Genomic DNA, 22,593 nt, shown 5'->3' on the forward strand with positions numbered 1-22,593 from the left:
AGATTGCACTTAATTTTTCATGGGCAATACGGTGGTGAGCTTGGTGACCTCCACGATGCTCAGCAAAGTGTTATACCCAGAGAAAATGCTCAATTATTTATCAGGTGAACAAGAAGATAGATAATTGTGTTACATATTGGCCTGTGTGCTTATAGTCTGTTTTCTCAGTTCCTGGGTGCTTATGCATCCTGTTTTTTGTTTTATGTTTTTATTTTCCCCCTCACGTAACAGTGTATCAACTATCTGATCTCCTTGGTGCCAAGATCTGCCCATGTTCTTGGACTGCTGTTCTCACTGTGGACTAGGCTCTTTATCAGATTTACAGCTTCGTGCAAGTAGTTAGTTTTACAGATATCCTGTGCATCACCGGCTCATTCATTCGACACACGTTTGTTAAATGCCTACTGTATGCCCAGTATTCTGTTTCTAGAGCATTTGATGGGGGAGGAGGTGGCATGGAACAGTTTATTTTCTCGCTAGCTGAGATGAAGCGATATAGGATTACTAGCTCAAGGGAGAGGGAGGCATCTATGACCCTTTCACAGTCAGACGAATGAGCAAAGAAAGAGGATTGAGTCTCATTACATATCACATGGGCAGAAATTTGGCAGGGACAGAGCAGCAGGTTAGCAGCAAGTTTTGCTAGGAACCAGAGCCAGGTACTAGAAAGTATATAGAATAGGGTCTGATAGCCTTAAATCTTTTGCTTTTTATTTTATTTTAAAGATTTTATTTGACGGAGAGAGAGCATGCACCCAAGGGGGCAGGGGTAGAGGGAGAAGCAAATTCCTCACTGAGCAGGGAGCCTGATGACCGTGGCCTCTGTCCCAGGACCCTGGGATCATGCATGACCTGAGCCGAAGGCAGATGCTTGACCGACTGAGCCACCCAGGCGCCCACAGGGGTATAAATGAATAGAAGCAATAAACAGGGTAGATCTCAGGACGCTTGGGTGGCTCAGTTGGTTAAGCATCTACCTTCAGCTCAGGTCATGATCTTAGGGTCCTGGGATCAAGTCCCACATCAGGCTCCCTGCTCAGTGGGAAGTCTGCTTCTCCCTCTACCTGCCACTCCTCCTGTGTTCTCTCTCTGACAAATAAATAAAATCTTAAAAAAAAAAAAAGGGTAGATCTTAAATATCTAGAGTACTGATAAGTAAGTTCTACACAGCCAAGAGTTTACCTTTAGGCACGAGGACCTTTGACCAACTGGAAGCCCTAAAACCATTTCGAATGTTTAAAATTAAAAACAAAACAAAACAAACAAAAAAATAAAAAACACAACACACACTACTCTGCTTCCTGAAGTTGAATATAACTTAATATTTTCTTGGGGATCTGGGCCATAATTACTCTAGAGTACAGTCATGACCTACTGAGGTATGTAAACCTGCTTGCTCTCACCCTTGTGGGCGCTCCACTGTCTGCATTCTGAGTTCTTGTATCCATTTCTTAGAGCTTTTATGCCCCTTTTATGCTATTCAGGGATCAGGAGTCACTTCTTGAGCTTTTTCTGTGTGCCTGCCAAGGACAGTTCCTTTCCCTATGTCTAATTTGCCATAGCATCCCTTAGAAATCATAACTATGTTTTAAAGGTGTTAAAAAAAGATTTAAGAGCAAGAGTCTTACGTGCTTTCCTTATAGACACAGGGCACAGGCCTGGTGACATTTGTCCTGGCCTCTCAAGGCCCTTTTCTCCAGTTTTCAGGTATATGCGGGGGGTGGATGGGGGCTGTTGGGTTCCACACAGGTAAGTGAAGGGTTAGTGCATGCTAGTAAACACAGAAGATGGAGCTTTGGCAGGAAAATGAGAAGGCAGGAGGCCAGGTTACCAAAAACACAGATCATCACGGAGAACAGCAAAGCCCGGGGTAAAGCCGCAGAGAGGAAGAAGGAACTGTGCGGGGTGAGTTGCTGGGACAACCCAGAGCTGATTTTGAGTGTGTAAACACCAAACCTTGGTCTTGGCTGCCACTCAGCTCAGCGGGCTCTGGAGCCTGGCTGCCCCGCAGGGATGTGCTGTTTTGAGGAGAGTGTTGTCCCACAAGCTGTTTCTGAGTCTTAAGGCTTTTCTGTGGGAACCAGTGCTTAATATAATGGCTGTAGTCCCCAGAAGAATCTTTAAAAGCCAAAGAAAGGGCGCCCGGATGGCTCAGTCGTTAAGCATCTGCCTTCGGCTCAGATTGTGATTCCAGGGTCCTGGGATTGAGCCCTACATCCGGCTCCCTGCTCAGCGGGAAGCCTGCTTCTCCCTTTCCCACTCCCCCTGCTTGTGTTCCCTCTCTTGCTGTCAAATAAAATCTTAAAAAAAAAAAAAAAAAAAAAAAAAGCCAACGAAAGCACCTCCTCACTCACTCCCTGCCCTCGAGTCTGATTCTATAGGTCTGAGGGAAGGTGATGTTCAGCCAAGGTTAAGAAAGATTGCTTTACAAAAAATCCCAAGACAGAGCAGCAGTTTGTACTAGGTCCTGAGAATAAAATTCTAAGCCTGTTGGGGCGCCTGGGTGGCTCAGTGGGTTGAGCCTCTGCCTTCAGCTCAGGTCACGATCTCAGAGTCCTGGGCATCGGGCTCTCTGCTCTGCAGGGAGCCTGCTTCCGGCTCTCTCTCTCTGCCTGCCTCTCTGCCTACTTGTGATCTCTGTCTGTCAAATAAATAAATAAAATCTTAAAAAAAAAAAAATTCCAAGCCTGTTGACTGGGGGTTATGGTCTTTCTTTAAAAGCACCAAACAGGGGCACCTGGGTGGCTCAGTGGATTAAGCCGCTGCCTTTGGCTCGGGTCGTGATCTCAGGGTCCTGGGATCGAGTCCCCCATCGGGCTCTCTGCTCAGCGGGTTGCCTGCTTCCCTCTCTCTCTCTCTGCCTGCCTCTCCGTCTACTTGTGATCTCTCTCTGTCAAATAAATAAATAAAATCTTAAAAAAAAAAAATAAAAGCACCAAACAGGGCGCCTGGGTGGCTCAGTGGTTTAAGCCTCTGCCTTCGGCTCGGGTCATGATCTCGGATCTTGGGATTGAGCCCCACATCAGGCTCTCTGCTCAGCGGGGAGCCTGCTTTTCCCCTCTGTCTCTGCCTGCCTCTCTGCCTACTTGTGATCTCTGTCTGTCAAATAAATAAATAAAATCTAAAAAAAAAAAAAAAAAGCACCAAACAAACAGAGGTTTGTTTTATAAAGTTTTTTTTTTTTAAGATTATTTATTTGTCAGAGAGAGCAAGAGAGAGCACAAGCAGGGTGGGCAGAAGGCAGAGGGAGAAGCAGACCCCACATTGAGCAGGGAGCCCGATGCAGAACTCGATCCCAGGACCTTGTGATCATGACCTGAGTCGAAGGCAGACACTTAACCGACTGAGTCACCCAGGTGTCCTGTTTTTTTTTTTTTTCTTTTTTAAAGATTTTATTTATTTATTTGAGAGAGAGAGAAATCACAAGAGAGGCGGGGTGGGGGGGGGACACGCGAAGCAGGCTCCCAGCTGAGCAGAGAGCCCGATGAGGGTCTCAATCCCAGGACCTGAGATCATGACCTGAGCTGAAGGCACAGGCTTAATACACTGAGCCACCCAGGCACCCCCAGATGCCCTGTTTTATAGACAAATTTATAGCTTCATGCAACTAGTGAATTTTCTAGATATCCTGTGGATCACTGGCTCATTCATTCCTTTGAGAAATGTTTACTCAACACCCACTAGTAACAGGTGCCCTGTTTATGAAACATACAAGAACTTACTTTGGCTATTCTGTAACCGTTTCTTCTTTGATTATTGTTTTAAAGAGGGGGGCTTCAGAAACTTATCAGAAGATGCAGAATGCGATCTAACAAACATGCTAAACCCAAGGATCCCCAACTAGAATGGGAATGTTCCAACGGCAAAAACTAGGGCATCCAAAATACTGTGAACCTCAAGGCACACTGAACTGGGTCCTCGTCAGAGGCACAAGGAGTCTCAGAGTATCCCAGCAGCATTCTCCAGCTAGTCACTGGATGTTTACTTGGGTCCAAGTGCCAGCTGAGTCAGAAACTGGGATCTGTCACGACCTAGATTGCTCATGGCACTCCTGATTCTCTGTATACTAGCTGTGAAATTACTCATGAATCCTACAGGTTCCAAAGTTTCATTTGAAGAAAGAGAAATGAGCTGTTTACATTCCAGTCTGATAAGTTTCTTTGACCTTTCAACCTGTATAGCTATTTCTGGACTTTGGAGGAATAGGATATGACCCTGTTTGATCACAGCATTTTGGCAAGTGTGGGGGAGAAGAAAGGATTAGACAGAACTGCCTGTGTGTTGGCTTAGCCCGACACTAACACCAAGTTTTATCAAAAGAGACGACCACCTCAAACACCATGCGGAGGGCTGACATGACATCCACAGCGCACCATAGGGGTGTTCAAACATTTTGGTCTTGGGACCACTTAAGGCTCTCAAAACTAACCGAGGATTTCAAATGACATCTGTCAGTGTGGATGCTATCTATTAATATCTCCTGTGTGAGAAAACAAAACGAAGAAAAATGTGAAGTATTTAATTACTAATTCATTCAAAAACAGTAAACAGAAGACTTTGTAAGTAACATACGTCTAATGAAAACAACTCTATTTTCCAAAACAAACCAATAAAGCCATTTAATGAGAAGCATGGCACTCTTTTACATTTTTACAAATTTCTGGCCTTTGTTTGGCTCAGTAAAAGATAGCTGGGTTCTCAAATCTGCTTCTGCATTTAGTCCGTTAATATGTTGTTTTGGTTAAAACATATGAAGAAAATCTTGCTTTACACAGATATACAGTTGGAAAGAGAATCTTAATAGCCTTTTCACATTGTTTTTTTTTTTTTTTTAATTTTATTTATTTATTTATTTGACAGAGAGAGAGAGAGATCACAGGTAGGCGGAGAGGCAGGCAGAGAGAGAGAGAGGAAGAAGCAGGCTCCCCGCCGAGCAGAGAGCCCGATGTGGGGCTCGATCCCAGGACCCTGGGATCAAGACCTGAGCTGAAGGCAGAGGCTTTAACCCACTGAGCCACCCAGGCGCCCCTTCACATTGTTTTGAATAGGATTCTTTGATACCATACCAAAAGTGGACAAGTAGTTTCTTAAAGGTTAACCTGAAAGCAAACTGGTTAATTTTCCATGCTGTTACATTAAAATCCATTGGCCCCTCATGTGCTTTTAATGAACCTTTTACCCAGGCGTGATTTTTATAACACCATGGGCTGGTCATTTGGAAAATACTGGTTCACTGAGTTAGGCAGATCTCCCAAATATTGACCTTTGTTGTTAGAATACGATATCAAAAAAATCCTATTTCTCAATATCACCACTGATTTCCAGGAGCCAAGTCTTTATATATAGGGAAGTTGTCAAGCTCCTGGTGATGGATATAACTTTACCTGTTCCAGTTCCCAGACTCTGGGAGGCACTGGGGTTACTTTCTGTCTATACGGACTGTCTACTCTGGGGACTGAATACAGATGGAGTCATATAATATGTAGACTTTTATGTCTGGCCTTTTTCACTTAGTATAATGTTTTCAAGGTTCATTTATGTTGCTGCACATATTAATACTTCATTAATTTTTTTTAATTTGAGTATAGCTGACACACAATTTTCTATCAGTTTCAGGTGTACAACATAGTGATCCAACTCATCTCCATGTGAAGCTATGCTCCCAGTGCATTATTCTTTCTTTATGGATGAATAATATTCCTCTGTATGGATATACCGTATTTTACTTATCCTTTTAATAGCTGATGGACATCTGGGTTGTTTCCACTTCTTGGGTATTACTGAATAAATAGAACATTCGTGTCCAATTTTACGTGTGAACATATATTTTCTGTTCTCTTAGGTATATATATATACCTAAGAGTGGGTCTCTCAGTCCTTTTACCCTCTAACCCTGCACCTCAGTTGGTGGTGTAGACCAGTTTTTCAAATTTTCTATTTGTTGTGGACCAAACTTCCCATTTGTTGTGGACCAATACAAAGTCACAGGCTACAAAAGTTCCTAAACGTTTGCTCTCACTTTCTCACCTTGCTTTGACTGGCAAAGGGTGGCCGGCTATAATCTGAATAGATTGCACTGATGACTATTTTCTATTTCAATGAAGGCTGTTTTTCTGGCTCCTCCTAACTATGGCTGATTTCCAGGATTCGGTGTTGACCCTGCACCTTGTCGGTGACACTGCCTCTCTGGAAACTGCACTACTCTCCTGTGCCTTAATAGGATGTTCATGCCAAAAACAAACACATCTTCAGCTTTAATCCTAACTTCTCAAGTTTCAGTTCCCCATTTCCTACTTCCTGGTGGGGCATTCTTAGTTTGGCATCTCATACCATCTAAAACACGGTCTTTAGGAAAACACCACTTCCCCCCTACTCAGCCTTCTCTTGGCTGCTTTTTTTAATTTATGGGGCTACCATTCTCCAGGTCACACAACCACATTCAAAAGCCTGAAGGTGTCTTGTCTCCTTCCTGTACTTAAGTCTCTGGACATCCCTCTTTTCCAATGGTTCTCGCCAATGTCCACCCCTCCTTTGCTTTCTGTACTATGTTCAATGGGAAGGCCTTCAAGCACTCGCCCTTGAACTCCTGCTGCACTTGAGTGCCGGCTGTGACCTCCCACGTGATCTCTCCCACAGCCTGAGGCTGCCAGCCACCCTCCACCAGAGTACTCTTCTTTCTACTCCTGCTCAGAAAACAGTGACCCCCTAAATGACTACTCACCAGAGGACCAGTCCCTAAGCCCAAGACTCAAGGTCTATCTTCTAAACTACATTTCTAGTTTCTCTGCTGCAGCTAAAACCGATCTGCTAGTTTTTGCCCCAACATGTCTTACGTCTTTTGTCTCTAGACCTTAGGTCACACCAACCCCTTTACGTGGAACACCTTCTCCAACCACTCCTCTACCAAGTGAAGTCCTATCCGTTCTCGGAAACCCAGCTCAAGTGCTTCCTTCTGTATGGCTACCCTCAGACCACAATGAACCCATGGCCCCCTGTATTACGGATTCATACCTTATATACATGGCACTTAGTAGGACTAAGACTCGTTTGGCAAATCATTATATACTAGAATATGCCACTCCTTACATTTTTGTTTTATATTACACTTTTTACATGTTCAATCTCTTTTCCTCAAGGCCTATGTCTTTGAATTTCCCATAGCACACTAACCTATATACTTGATTTTTTGTTTGATTGATCAACAGTAATGGACACAGTAATGGACAGAAGCATCGGTTTCCTCATCTGTAAAACTGGGGACAGTACTTGCCTCAATGAGTTTGTTTAAGGACTAAGGAAGACAATGCATATAAGGTAGCTAGCACAGTGCTAACTAACTATTATAGGTGGTCAAAGACTTATACAAATACACATTCACAGAGAGCGAGAGGGAGGTAAATGGGACAAACTTTGTTTTCCAAACACCTTCTTTCACCGTCCTGCTAATGGCCTTTCCCACCCCTTGTCTCCCCAGACCCTTACCATACTCCTTAGCTCAAATTTCTCTCTCTCTCTTTTTTATTTTTTAAAAAGGGGCACCTGGGTGCCTCAGTCGACCTGCCCTCGGCTCAGGTCATATTCCAGGGGTCCTGTGATTGAGCCCCGCGTCAGGCTCCCTGCTCAGCGGGAAGCCTGCTTCTCCCTCTCCCACTCCCCCTACTTCTGTTCCCTCTCTCGTGTGTCTCTCTCTGTCAAGTAAATAAATAAAATCTTAGGAAAAAAAAAAAGTTAGTGGGAAGAGCAGGCCTTTTCTGAGAAATTCTGGGGCAAATGGGTATCAGAGCTTCTGAATCTAATCTTCATTCCATGTGACAACCAAATGACTAAGGGATTTCCTTTCCATCTGCATTTCAGAAGAAGATTCATAGCATATTTATTTTATAAGGATACTGACTTTGGCTTGCCAAAGAGCACTCTTTCCAAAATGCAATGCTGAATAAAGGCGCTGGATGGTTGGAAGAAGGAGGACGTTGGAGTGAAGACAGATCTTGGTTTGAATCCCCATTCTGCTACTTACTAGCTGACATCTCAGGCTGGTTGATCCTTAACCTTGTAGTCCTCAGTTTCTGTTAACCTTTTCGTTCCTCAGCACAAGGCTTAGGGCTTGTATATTAAGCCTGGTACATATCAGGTGCTCAGTAAACACGAGACTGCCCCACACCTGCTTTAGTGGTGAGGGGCCCAGTGATCTTGTCCAGTCGCACCCGTTTGCCGATGTCTCCCAAATTTTCGTCTTCTGCCCAGAACCTCTCCTCAGGACCCCACACTGGTATGGACTACTCAACACTTCGAGAAGGCGCATGCCTAAACAGATACCTCAAATTCAACAAGCACTGCTGCCTTACCTTCCTCACTGAAGCTGCTCCTCCCCTTGGCCTGCCCCATTTCAGGCAAACGGCATCTTAGCCTTTGTTCCCTTAGGACTGAAACCGTGCAACTTTGCCTCCATTCTTGACCTGCCCCCGTTCTGGCCTCAACCCAATCAGTCCACAATCCTGTCTGTCTACCTTGAGAGTAAACCCAGAATCTGGCCGCCTTGACCCCTGGTCCAAGCCAACACCACCTCTGGCCTGTGTTACCATATAGCTGGCTGCCTGACTCACCTCTGGCTTCTACCGTAACACAGCACCCTCGAGGCTTCTATTCTAAGTTAGATCAGCTCATTCCTCTGCTCAAAACCCTCAGAAGGCCTCCAACCTCGCTGAGCAAAAGCCAAAATCCAACCAGAACCTACGGGATCTGCTTGCCCTTCCCAGGCCGAGCTTTCTCTGACTCATCTCCACCACTCTGCCCCAGCCAAAGCTCTCCCTTCTGGGTAGTCGAGCAGGTTCAACCCAGAGCCGCCACCTTAACAGGTTCCGCGCCTGAAATGCCCTTTGCACAGATAAGCTCAAGCCGCTCAGGTCTTTACTAAAATGTCACCTTATCAGTGAGGCCTTCCCTGACCTTCCTATCTAAAACTGCACATGCTTCCCCCCAACCTTCACCCGCCACCAACACATACTTCCTGTTCTCTGCTTTACTTTTCCTTTTTCCCCTTAGCACTTATTAACTGCTTTTTTACACGGTTTTTTATTTATTTACCAGTCTTTGGAAGTAGGGATTTTTGTCTATTTTTCCCCCCTGCTGTACGCCAGGGCTTAGCACAAATCCTGATATAATAAAGATCTCAAAAATATTTGTTGAATGGGTGAGAGAATGAAAGAATGAATGAGGGAATATTCTGTTCTCTAGGCTGTCAATAAAATATTGATTAAGCAGCCATTATGTGGTCAGCACTGCATTAGGCCAAAAGGGGGCTGTGGCAGAATTAGAAGAGGTTTTTTAACTCTTGAGGAGCTTTTTAGAGACAGAGAGAAAAGAGGTACCAAACACTGATGTTCTCTATGTGTTACACAGAACAGCCAATGCTGGAGAAGTTAGAAAGGAGAGAGAGCAATAAAGACCAGAGCAGTCAGGACGAATTAGTTAAGGAAGACAGTAATGTGGACACACGGAGATAGGAAAGAGCCTAGACGAGTCACTTCAAGAAGGGCCCACTAGCAGAGGGGTAATACAGCATAACAGAGCAGACAGGAAGGTTCGGGAAACTGGGCAGAGTCTGAAACTAACACAATAGGAAAAAAAATATCCATAGGATTAACTGGATGTGGGGGACAATGGAAAAGGACAAATTGAAGATGAGCAAACCACTGTGACGGTTTTCTGGAGTTTTGCTGGAACGGCCCCTAAAATTGGAACAACTCTCTATCCCCTGTCATATTTTTAAGTCACCATCTGTCACTGATAAGCTTAAACAAGAGCAAATGATGTGGTTTTTTTTTTCTTTCCTAAGTCAGTTGAAGCTGTGCTGTACATACACATGGAAAATGTCTGGCCAATGGCAGGCTAATTGGCTCAATCAGACTTCCTGTTGAAAGAGGTCTAAGCTCATTTTTAAGTTCCGGTAAACATGTTCATATGTTCCCCTCAGAATGACCATCTTATTTCCGAATTCTAGTTTTAAGATGGGTAGATACAGTTGCCGCGAATTTGTCACCTAGATAAGACAAGGGCTGCTCATGCTATACATTAATTATACTTAATAAAAATAACTAAGGGGCACCTGGGTGGTTCGGTCGGGTAAGTATCTGCCTTCGGCTCAAGTCATGATCTTGGGGTCCTGGGATTGAGAGCCCTACTTCCGACTCTCTGCTCAGGCAGGGAGCCTGCTTCTCCTCCTCCCTCTGCTGCTCTGCTCGCTTGTGCTCCCTTTCAAATAAATAAAAATCTTAAAAAAAAGAATAATTAAAAAAAATAAGGGGCTGCTCCTCTTTGCTTTACTTTTGTGGCATCCTGTGAGATTTTTATACTGTGGGGCAACTTACTATGCCTTTTTTCTCCTTGTCTAAGGCCTAAAGGGTGACTTTAAGGTAGTTTGGAAAGGAGCGTCTTTGGAGCAGTCTCGAGCACATCTGTTTTAGACAAGAGCACATATGGAAGCTGCAAATCTAGAAACTGATTCCTTATCCATGCCCACGTACCCCCTGGAAAGTCTTTGTGTACCCCTAGAGTACACATACCCCAACATGAAGACCCCTGACCTTGAGGTTTCCCTTCTGGGAAGTTAAAAAGAAGGCAGTACCACTGACAGAGACACAAAGACTGGAGGGGGGAAGCTGGCTCTGGTGGTGCTGCTGCTGGTGAGAGCTGGAGCCCAGGAAAAGGATAAGCTCTCCCCGCGACAGGCCACGAAACACAGGCGGGCCAGGGGCCGAGTCTTGGAAAATGCCTGTAATTCAAGGCAGTGGAAGCAAAAGAAATGGAGATAAAACAGGAAAATAAGGAGGTAAATCAGGTTGGTGGACACGTGAGTAAGGAAAAAGTATTTTAGCAGGAAAGGAATTTAATCACACCAGACCTTACAGAGCCCAGGGAGGGTGAGGAAGAGGATAAGGTCACTGAAGTCACAGTGACGTCATTAGGAACTCATGGCAGCAATGGCAATGGCAATGGCAGCAGCTTGATGGATGTGGAGACCAGGAGAAGGTGGCCAGTTAAAAAGGCAGTGAGCAGAGTGCCTGGGTGGCTCAGTGGGTTAAAAAGGCAGTGAGTGGATAAAGGGGAAATGCAGGCCGGATATGAAGGTTATCAGTGCGAGAAGTTTGGCAATAGACAACTGGCCAGAGAGCATGGCTGCTGAGTGAAGGTAACCATTCCTCAAACAGAGGCATTCTGTCCACATGTGTTTTCTGGAAGAAAGCAGTAGAGTGGAAAGGAGACTGCGTATGCCACAGGCGGAAGGATTTACCTCAGAAAGGAGGAAAGAACCCTGGCTCTTTCCCTGAGGCTGGAAGGCCAGGAGAAGAAGCCGGCAAAGAAACATGGAAGGCGCAGGCTGAAGTTCATGAAAAGAACCTTAATCTCCTGGGCACCTGGGTGGCTCAGTGGGTTAAGCCTCTGCCTTCAGCTCGGGTCGTGGTTGCAGGCTCCTGGGATTGAGCCCCGCATCGGGCTCTCTGCTCGGCAGGGAGCCTGCTTCCTCCTCTCTCTCTGCCTGCCTCTCTGCCTACTTGTGATCTCCATCTGTCAAATGAATAAATAAAATCTTAAAAAAGAACCTTAATTTCCTCAGTGAAAAGGGTGATGGGGCCATTCTTGGGAAGAACAATGTGACCGGGGGTAGGTGGGTAGAGGGGAAACACAGCCCATTCCAGGGGCATCGATCGCCCAGAGGTGAGTCTCTTCTCCTTGGGAAGGTTACTGAAAACCGCAGGGGGCAAGTCCACGGCTGTGAAACATTTCTCCTTCTCCAGAAGTTCGAAATTCCATAGGAATACGGGGGAGTGCTTGGACTTCTGACTGAAAACATCACTGCCAGTTCACGCCTATCCTTGTCTGAACAGGATCTGCTCCAGCTGGGGCACTGGTGGATGGCACGTCTGCCCTACGAGAAGTTTCGTAGAAATGATTCCAAGCAATTTAACTGGTAAGTAACTTCATTATATGAAAACAAATAAATCATACACAACAGAACTTGCAGCTGGGCTGTATCTTAAAGACACAACATGAGACCTCAATGGCATGTGTCTGAACAGCCACTGTTTGCTAAGGACGCCGGAGCCCAAGAGCACACATTTCCCGCGTTTTCCACCATGGTCTACATGGAACTGTCTGAGAGAAAACTTAAAGATTTTATTTATTTATTTATTTGTCAGAGAGAGAGAGAGAGAGAGAGAGAGCGAGAGCACAAGCAGGCAGAGAGGCAGGCAGAAGTGGAGAGAGAAGCAGGCTCCCTGCTGAGCAAGGAGCCCGATGTGGGACTCCATCCCAGGACCCTGGGATCGTGACCCAAGCCAAAGGCAGCAGCTTAGCCGACTGAGCCACCCAGGTGCCCTGGGAGAAAACTTAAGAAGCTCCACTTGAAATCTATGCTTTTAGGGCACCTGGGTGGCTCAGTTGGTTGAATGGGACTGCCTTCAGCTCAGGTCATGATCCTGGAGTCCCAAGATCAAGTCAGCAGGGCGGGAGGGGGGGGAGGTCTACTTCTCCCTCTGACCTTCCCCCTCTCATGCTCTCTCTCTCTCAAATAAATAAATAAAATCTTAAAAAAGAAAAAAAAAATCTACGCTTTTACTTCCTTTCCTCCAGATTCAGAGGAAGATGTCTCTCCCTCCTCTTTAAATATCTCCTCCTCCCCTTGGGTCCCGATCCTTGGAATTCTACCCATCTCAGTCTTTCCGCAGAACTTCCCTTCCAGTCTTTCTTGCTAGCTTTCTTATTCTTTCCTTCTTCCTTTATTATTGTCACTGACACCGGTTAATATCGAGGAACCTTTACTGAATTCTTACTACACGTCACGCACTGAGTTAAGCACTTTACACACATTATCCCACTTAATCCTTAGAATTATTTGAAGTAAGAAATAATATTACTGTCTTCAGTGTCTGAATGAGCAAAAACACATCAAAGCAGTTAGATAACCGGTCTGTGCTGATCAGCGAGTAACTGACGCAGTTGGATGCGAACCTCTGGTTTCACCTCTAGGTCCATGACTTAAGTAAGTCCCTAGCAAATGATCTCCCCTACCTTCAAATAGCACAGGCTCTCGGTTTTCCCCTTCTAGCCACCCGCCCACCTCTGTCCCTTTGCTGCTGCTTCTGGCTACTGTTCAGTTCCACTTTGTCCTTTTGTTAATCTCCTAGAATCATGGTTTAACTCATTGTCTCTATTTCCCTTTTTTTTTTAAATTTTATTTATTTGACAGAGATCACAAGTAGGCAGAGAGGCAGGCAGAGAGAGAGGGAGAAGCAGGCTCCCTGCTGAGCAGAGAGCCCGATGTGGGGCTCGATCCCAGGACCCCAGGATCATGCCCTGAGCCAAAGGTAGAGGCTTAACCCACTGAGCCACCTAAGCGCCCCTTTGTCTCTATTTCTTGTCTACCCCTTTCTTTCTCAGCCTTCAGCACTGCTTTTAAGGACTGTTACTGACAAGATTATGGCAACTCTTTGGAATTTCTAGTTACAGATGGCTGAAAAAAACCCATTTCATCCTTATTTTACCTGGATGTTGTAATTTTTCTAAACTATGGAAGGTTACCATGGATAATGGGTATTTTGCTTTGGGCAATACTGAAAGGCCATACTGGAAGTACCTATCAAATTTCACTCAAATTTTTCTAAGAATCCCAGACCAGAATATAAAACAGGACTGCTTTCGAACCTGGCTTACTTGTAATTTTTGTTTTGTAGTTAAATTTTATCAAATATTGTCCCATGAAAATTTTATCACAATTACTTCTACTTTGAAGATCTGCCACTCAATTCTTTTTCCATCAAAGTGGAAATTCCTCGTGCTAAACAACTATGTAGAGAAAAGAAAGACATGGAAATAGGATGGACACTGCCTGACACTGTCTAGTCAATGGATCGGTAACTGATGAGGCATTTACACTGAGTTACTGATCACTCTGTAGCAGGAAGAGTGCTTGTAGATTACAGATATTTAGGTGAGAATGAAGCTGTCACCTTTGGAATTTGTTCAGAACTGGTCCTTTGTTTCTCTTCACCAGATTAAGCTTATAGACAGTAAGGGCAAAGTGTCAACACACCTTCCACCCTCTGACAATCTTGTATAGCTCGGGCTGAGTCATACGCTGAATGGTTATTCACGGGACATACGGATTCTTAGAATCTGAAGCAATTTTAGAAATCACTGACTCCAAAACCTTCATTAGCTAAGACACAGAGGCCCAGGGCGGATAGCTGGCATGCTCAAGGTCAAGAGAGAACAGCTCAAGTTAGACTCCACATCACCTGATTTCCATTCTGATATTCTTGCCACATGCCTTGGCACTTGGCAGTGACCTGTGAGTGAATCACTAATAACTACCTGTGTGCTTTTAAAGCTACAATCTACTGCACCTAGTTGCAGACACAGGCACACTCATGTTCATGTTTGCTTCTCCTCCTATCTAAAAACAACTAAAAACTACATTTTCTTCCCAATGATTTATTTGAGAGAGAGACACACACATAGAGAACGAGAAGGGGGATGGGCAGTGGGAGAGGAAGACAAGTAGATTCTCCACTGAGCAGGGAGCCCAATGTGGGGCTCGAGCCCAGGATCCTGAGACCACAATCTCTGAGCGGAAATCAAGAGCTGGACGCTCAACTGACTGAGCCACCCAGCTGCCCCCCCACCCCAAACTACATTTTAATGTTAAATCTAGGTGCTCTCCTGTACTCGTTTTGTTCATCTGATTCTTGGGGACTCCCCGTCCCTATCTTCACGCAGTGTAGTAAGAATACAGCAGTTCCTTTATGAAAGTCTCCTCCTGCTGAATATCTCAAATATTTTGACAACTCTGACACAGGATTGAAGAAAACTGGGACAAGTGATCAAAATGTCCTGGGGATAAAAGAATAGAGGGGACATTTCAAAGGTAAATGAGTGGATGGCTATTACTTGTGAGAAAGAACAAAAAAGGGTTTTCTATGAAGGTTGAGAAATACTAGTTTTTTAGTCATTTAACCCAACCAAACCACCTAAACGAGCTGCCCCAAAGTCTCACCAAAAGTAATTCTTTAATTGCTCCATTTAAGCCAAGTGCTCTCAGTAAGAAGCATGGCCATCTGAAGCTCACAGACACACACGCTGGCTAACTGGTAAAAGTTACAGAAGCTGAAAAGTTATGACACGATGCAAGACTGACTCTGATGTCACCAGTGTTGTTTGGTGTCATGCCACAGGGAATGAAACACATGGAGGTTGTCACTAGCTTCTTAGTCCCAGAGTTAGCTGTCCATCATGGCGAGCCCTCCTGAGCGTTTCAAGTCTGACTAGACGGCAGCAGGGACATCAAACACGTGATCTGCAAGTCTGAACATCTGGTTATAGTATTTTTCTGTACTACTAGTTTGTTCGAATGGTCACGGAGTTAGTTACTTTAGAGAACTGTTTTTTCCTAAATCTTAATCTACATAAATTTACAGACGGAAGGAACGTTAAAGCTCAAAGAGTCTGCTGACTGGCATTTCTCCCTTGCAGTGGAACAGGGACAAATGCTGTTCAAGACTGATTCTGAGGTGCTTTAAGATACCAAAATGCCTTAATGAGCAAAGATAAAATGATACTCCTGTCACCTGTATTCAGTACACTTTTTTAATTTTTATTTTTTTTTAAGATTTTTTTTTTAAAAGATTTTTTTAATTTATTTGACAGGTCACAAGTAGGCAGAGAGGCAGGCAGAGAGAGACAGGAGGAGGCAGGCTCCCTGCTGAGCAGAGAGCCCGATGCGGAACCCGATCCCAGGACCCTGAGATCACGACCCGAGCCGATGGCAGAGGCTTAACCCACTGAGCCACCCAGGCGCCCCAAGTACACTTTTTTAAAAAGTTTTTTTTTTTTTACTTTTTTTTTTTTAAAAGATTTTATTTATTTGACAGAGAGATCACAAGTAGGCAGAGAGGCAGGCAGAGAGAGAGGGGGAAGCAGGATCCCTGCTGAGCAGAGAGCTCGATGCGGGCCCGATCCCAGGACCCTGAGATCATGACCCAAGCCGAAGGCAGAGGCTTAACCCACTGAGCCACCTAGGCGCCCCAAAACTTTTTTTTTAGATTTTATTTATTTGTCAGTGAGAGAGCAAGCGGCGGGGTGGCAGGCAGAGCGGCCAGAGGGAGAAGCAGGCTCTCTGCTGAACAAGAAGCCCAATATGGGACTTGATCCCAGGACCCTGGGATCATTACCTGAGCTGAAGGCAGACGCCTAACGGACTGAACCACCCAGGTGTCCCATCAGTCCACTTTTATCACATTTTAATTCTTTGTAAATTAATACACCACATGGTGACAACTTCCAGCCAGATTATCTGATCAACCAGAATATCCCTGGGCTCAGGAATCAGGAGTCATCTAGTTCAGAAATTCAGCTCTGCAGCTGGGGTGAACAGATCCCTTGGATCTCAATGTGTTCAACTGTGAAACAGGGAAAGTGCTAGCCGTATCTGCAGGCTGTGGTACAGATTAAAAGAGAAAATACCTGTAAAAGTGTCACATGTGGATGTCCTTGAGGCCACTTTAAAAATATTGACATTTGAGCAAATATTTTATATAAGTCTATCTATACCGAACTTAAACTTCGAGGCTTCTTTTAACTGGCCTGGCCGCTGCCCACCTCACGATTAAACTAAATTAAACCTACAGCAAGTTTCAAAAATAAAGGTTTGTAAATTGCACCTCATACTCCCAGGAAGAAGCCCATTGGCCACAAAGCTACTAAAGCTTCTGCTTCAAGGCCCTTCCTTTGCAAAGGCCCCTTTTAAGGCCCTGGGGGGTTGGGGCGGTGGTGGAGGCAGGAGCTAAGGACCAGTTCACATGGTCATATGTATCCATGAAACTTATAAGCTATTTTTGTATCCTTTTTCCTAAAAAAAGGTCCCCACGATTATATAAGCTTCAGGTCCCAAATCCAAGATTTGGATCTGGGATTTAAAAAAAAAAAAAAAAGCAACCACCATAACAAAACTAGGCACTGGTCAGAAAATCCTTCTACTCCCAGGATCCCGTGGGTACAGAGCTTCAACCAAGGTCTTCCAAATGACAGGCATACTCCCCAACTAAGTTCCACTGGGGGTTCCAGGTGGGGGTGGGGCATTTGGCAGCAGGGGGTTCTTGGCTGTCGGTGGATGCATAGGCCTGAGGAGGGGTGAGGCAGAGAAGGCTCTGACAGGATTGAGAATGGTAGGCAGGGAGAGCCAGCTGGGGCGTGGGATGCAAGGGTGGTATGTGGGAAGCAAATGTGGAAGAGAAGGGGCACAAAGACTGTCAAATGTAGACTTTGGGTACACTGTCACCCCTAGGCGAGTGTGTGGAGTAATGGACTGCCTACAACCCCTCTTCCTTGCTCAATAACAGTCTGACACACAGAGGCTGAAATGCAGTGTACATCAAGAGACTACAGGAGGCAAGGGAATACTGCCAGAGCTAGGGCGGGGAGAAGGGAGGGAAGGGGGGTACCCTGGGGTAGGGGTGGGATGAAGTGGCCCGTATTGCATATGCTAAAGCAGTGTGTTTCAGCCAGCAGGGGCATCCGTTTAAGTCGAAGAGAGAGGAGAGGATTGCAGAAATCATCCAGCAGAGATGTTTATCACCTGTGAAAACAGGCCCTTTCTGGGCACAGTGAGAAGCAATGGGCTGACTGGGCTCCCACAGTACACCCCCCTCCCCTCCTCTCTGATGGGTCTGCCCCTCCTCTTGCCTCTTCTTTTCTTTTCCTGCCCTTTCTGTTCCTGTTTTCTCCTCTTCCTTCCCTTGTACAGGCCTGAAGTATCTTAACCCCCCTTTTAAAAAGATTTTATTTATTTTATTTATTTGAGATAGTGAGGGAGAGAGTAAAAAAGAGAGAGGATGAGCAGGGAGAAGGGGCAGAGGGAGAGGGACTCCCGGCTTAGCACAGAGCTCGAGGGACTCAATCCCAGGACTGTGAGATCATGACCGGAGCTGAAGGCAGACACTCAACCCACTGAACTGCCCAGGTGCCCCCTCTCCCCCATTTTCAATGCTTTCTGGATTTTATACATTATGGGTTCTCTCTCAGTAATGTCTAGCTAGTTTCCAGTAACATGGGTTTTCCTCCCCTTTTAATTCATGGCATTGGTCTTCAGTGGAGAAATGGCCCTTTGCTCCTGTTGTGACTTGATCTGGCCTAGGGCTGCCCAAGGGTTGCCCTGTCCCATTGCCAAGTGGCTAATTAGCTGCTCTTTCTCCAACCCTCCCAAATACTTGTCATGAGAATTTCTCTCTTGTGTTTAGATTTGCCAAATCTAATCTTTGTAAATACAAACAAGGTGAGACTTTTTCCTTAGCAGGCATTTTGGCAAATGAAACAATAAATGCTTTCTTCCAGCCAAGATTCTAACAAGAAGAAAGATAACAGCATTACACCCTGTAATTGTCCTCATGAATCTGAACAGGTGTAATTGTTGGGTTCTCACTCTACCTGAGATCATATGTGGTCCCTCTTTAGTCTTTTTTTAAGTCTAGAATTCAGTGAATTTTTGTCTATTCACAATGTTGTGCAAGCATCCCCAGTGTCTTAATGCCAGAACATTTCTATTCCCCGGACAAGAAACCTCACCCCTCCTAGCAGTCACTCCCAATTCAACCCACCTTTCATCCCCTGGCAACCACAACCACAAGCCCACCTTCTGTCTTTAAGAAATCTTATACTGGCGTCTCCTGAGTGACTCAGCTGGTTGAGCGAGGAGTCTCAGGATTGAGTTCCCCATTGTGCTCCCTGCTCAGCAGGGGTCTGCTTCTTCCTCTGACCTTCTCCCTCTCATGCTCTCTCTCAAATAAATAAATAAAATCTTAAAAAAAAAAAAAAAAGAATCTGCTTATTCCAGGGACGCCTGGGTGGCTCAGTAAGTGGTGGCTTTTGGCTCAGGGCTCAGGTCATGATCCTGGGGTCCTGGGATCGAATCCCACAACAGGCTCCTGGCTCGGTGGGAAGCCTGCCTCTTCCTCTGCCTGCTGCTCCCCCTGTTTGTGCTCTCTGTCTCTCTGACAAATAAATACAATCTTAAAAGAAAAGGGGGGGGGGCGCCTGGGTGGCTCAGTGGGTTAAAGCCTCTGCCTTCGGCTCAGGTCATGATCCCAGGGTCCTGGGATTCAAGCCCCGCATCGGGCTCTCTGCTCTGTGGGGAGCCTGCTTCCCCCTCAATCTCTGCCTACTTGTGATCTGTCTGTCAAATAAATAAATGAAAATTAAAAAAAAAAAAAAGGAATGTGCTTATTCTGGGCATTTCATATAAACAGAATCATACAGAATGTGCCCATTTCTCAGCATGACATTAACATAACAAAAACATCAGGGTAACAGTTTCAAGGTCCATCCATGCATTCATCTGTCGGAGCACAAATAGTTGTTTCCACTTTTTGGCCTTTATAACAATGCTATCAACATTTGTGTATAAGTTTTTGTGTGAACACACGCCTTCAATTCTCTTGAGTATAGAACTAAGAGTGGCATGGCTAGATCACGCTGTAACTATTTAACTTTGAGACACTGCTCAACTGTTTCCCATGGTGGCTGTACTGTTTTCCACTCCCATCAGCGACCCATGAGGGTTCCAAGTTCTCCACAGCCTCACCAACACTTGCTTATTCCATTTTTTTTTTTTTAAATAACCATGAAGTGGTATGTCACTGTGATTTTAATTTGTATTTCCTAAATGACGAATAAGCTGAGCATTTTTCTGTGTGCTTATTGGCCATTTGTATGTCTTGCTTAGACAAGTGTCTATTCATATCCTTTGCCCATTTTTTAACTGAGTTATGACTTTTTATTATTGAATTATAAGAGTTCTTGACAGATTCTGGGTACTAGATCCTTATCAGATATATGGTTTACAATTTTTTTTAATTCGATGGGTTATCTTTTCATTTTCTTGGTAGTATCCTCTGATGTACAAAAGTTGGAAATGATCTACTTCTTTCTATATCGAGCATTTCAATATTACTTGAAGATTTGGGAAGAATTTAAAAAACATTTTAAAATTATATATTTTATTTATTTATTTTTTAAAGATTTTATTTGTTTATTTGAGAGAGAGTGAGAGGGGAGAGGTCAGAGGGAGAAGCAGACTCCCTGTTGAGCAGAAAGCCTGATGCAGGACTTGATCCTGGGACTCCAGGATCATGACCTGAGCTGAAGGCAGTCGCTTAACCAACCTAGCCACCCAGGAGCCTTATTTTTAAAAATTTTTTTTAAGTGGGCCCACACTCAGCATGGGGCCCAATGCTGGGCTTGAACTTATAAACCTGAGATCAAGACCTGAGCTGGGTCAAGAGTCAGATGCTCAACCCACTAAGCCACCCAGGCACCCCTAAAAATTACATATTTTAGAATAAAATAATACTTTATAAAACCAAAGGATAAGACTTGAAAAAAACTGGGAGCTTTTGGTGATCTGATGACCTAAGTCCCCACAAATAATTATGTCAGGTTCTTAGTATAAATAATATAAATGCATACCATCTAGTTCCTAGTTTTGCTTTTGTTTACTACTCTTTCATTTTTCATTAAAAAAAAAATTATTTAAAAATAATCTCTACACCCAACATGGGGCTTGAACTCACAACCCTGAGATCAAGAACTGGATACTCTACTGACTGAGCCAGCTGGGTGCCCCTGTTTACTACTGTTTCAGAAGAACCAACAAAGAATTTAAAAATGGAGTCAGATTATCCTTTGGCTAGAGAATGAGGATTTCTAGAAGCACTTACAGCTCAACGTTTTTTGTCAGGGCCCCAGTATATTGGTACTCGAACTATAATCAATCTTTCCCCCTTTTGTCGGAGGTAGATACCATAGGAGCCTTACAGGGCACAACTCCAGCTGGCCTGCTTGCTGGCTTCCAAACTGAAGTTTTGTATTTATGGACAGCGATCCAGAGTGGTGTCCAAGTCCATCTGAGTTTAGAATTGCTACCACAGCAGAAATCGGAAACTTCAGGAGCTAGAAGGCCTGACCATGTCTACGTGGATGCCACTTCTCATTACAGCATACACAACTATACAGTGATCAGAACTTTAACCTCCTGGGATCTCATATCCTCCTCAGATCTGCACACAACATGCGCGCATGAATCCTTTTTCTTTTACAGTGAACTGCCTACAAAATTACTATCTCACTGTTTATAATTTTATGTAGCAGTATGACCATGTAGGCTTTTCTTATGAAAATGCCATAGCAACATGAATACTTGGTATTGAAAGCATCTTTAATGGACGAAAGCTTTTTATTTTGCATTTAAACTTAGCCTGTGCTTGGACTGGGGGCATTTATTTATTTATTGTTGTTAAAAGATTTCATTTATTTATTGACAGAAAGAGAGAGAGCACAAACAGAGGGAACAGGAGAGGGAGAAGCAGACTCCCCACCTAGCAGGGAGCCCGATGTGGAACTTGATCCCAGGACCCCGACCCGAGCTGAAGGCAGATGCTTGACTGACTGAACCACCCAGGTGCCCCAGAGTGGGGCGTTTACATAGTCAACTTGTTGACTTCATGTGAGCCAAGAACAAAACTTGGGTCTGATCATTTTTTGGCCTGATCTTCGCCCTGCTTTCTGACCAATGTCCTTATAGCTAGAAAGCAGTAACATTCTACCAGAAGCCTCTATTACTAACAACTTTGGTACATACGGCGCTTAGATAGAATACTTCATTCAAGGTGTCCGGAATTTAATGAATCTCGCTTTATCTTCAAAGCCAGTGCCTGAATAGAGAGGAACTTGGATTTAAAAACCAGTCCATTTTAAGCCCAAAGGCAATTCTTACCCAGAAATTACTTATCTTTATTTTTAGTGTCTTACTCGCTACCTCCCTTCTCATTTTGAAAACAGGCAGAAATAAAGACACATGCAACATCTTTTGGGCTGCATGAATCATGGACAGGCTTTGAAGGTCTCTAGGGAACTACTGAGGCTTCACCATGAGAACTCCAGGGGGGTTCCTAAATCTCCTGGTCCCCGACTTCAGCAGTTGCTGGAAAAATGTCAACACACACACACACACCCTACCTTAAACAGTCTATGCTTGAGAAGGGCAGTTTGCCTAGAACAGCTTTTCCTGGCAGCTGCAACTAGGCCACCTCATTTTTGTTAAAGCTACAAGTCACAGTTTATTAACTGTATTCAGAAATGTGAGTCAGTCGATGAAGAGAAGGCTGGAGTGCTCGAGGTAGGTGACGCAAGCCAGAAAGGGAAAGATGGAACTAGGAGTCCAACCCCCTTATGGAAAAAATTCCTCCATATTTAACCTTCTCATCAAAAGTGTGAAACAGACAGTGGAGGTAAGGATATGAGTTAGATGGTAGAGATGACCATGATATCATTGATATAATAATATTAACAGTAACATTCAGTAAGAAGAATATATTTGAAGAACAAGTGATGTTAGCAAATGGCATTTCTAACAAGTTCCTAGGACACAAGCCAGGAGATGCTAGGAGGTGCCCATGCTGCTGGTCTCAAGACCATGCTTGGAAAGGGAGGGATAAGTATTTATTAAGGGAAGGAAGGAACAATTATTTAATTATAATTATTTAAAAC

The 22,593-nt window shown here is 44.5% G+C and overlaps 1 protein-coding gene across 1 annotated transcript in view; it reads right to left on the reverse strand.

Annotated features, from left to right (window-relative positions):
- The window catches only part of LPCAT3 (lysophosphatidylcholine acyltransferase 3), a 39,633-nt gene that overhangs the window by 7,459 nt on the left and 9,581 nt on the right, over window positions 1-22,593 (reverse strand). The window lies entirely within an intron of this gene.

The sequence above is a fragment of the Lutra lutra genome, chromosome 8 (genome assembly GCF_902655055.1).
Source record: "Lutra lutra chromosome 8, mLutLut1.2, whole genome shotgun sequence".
Lineage (NCBI taxonomy): Eukaryota > Metazoa > Chordata > Mammalia > Carnivora > Mustelidae > Lutra > Lutra lutra.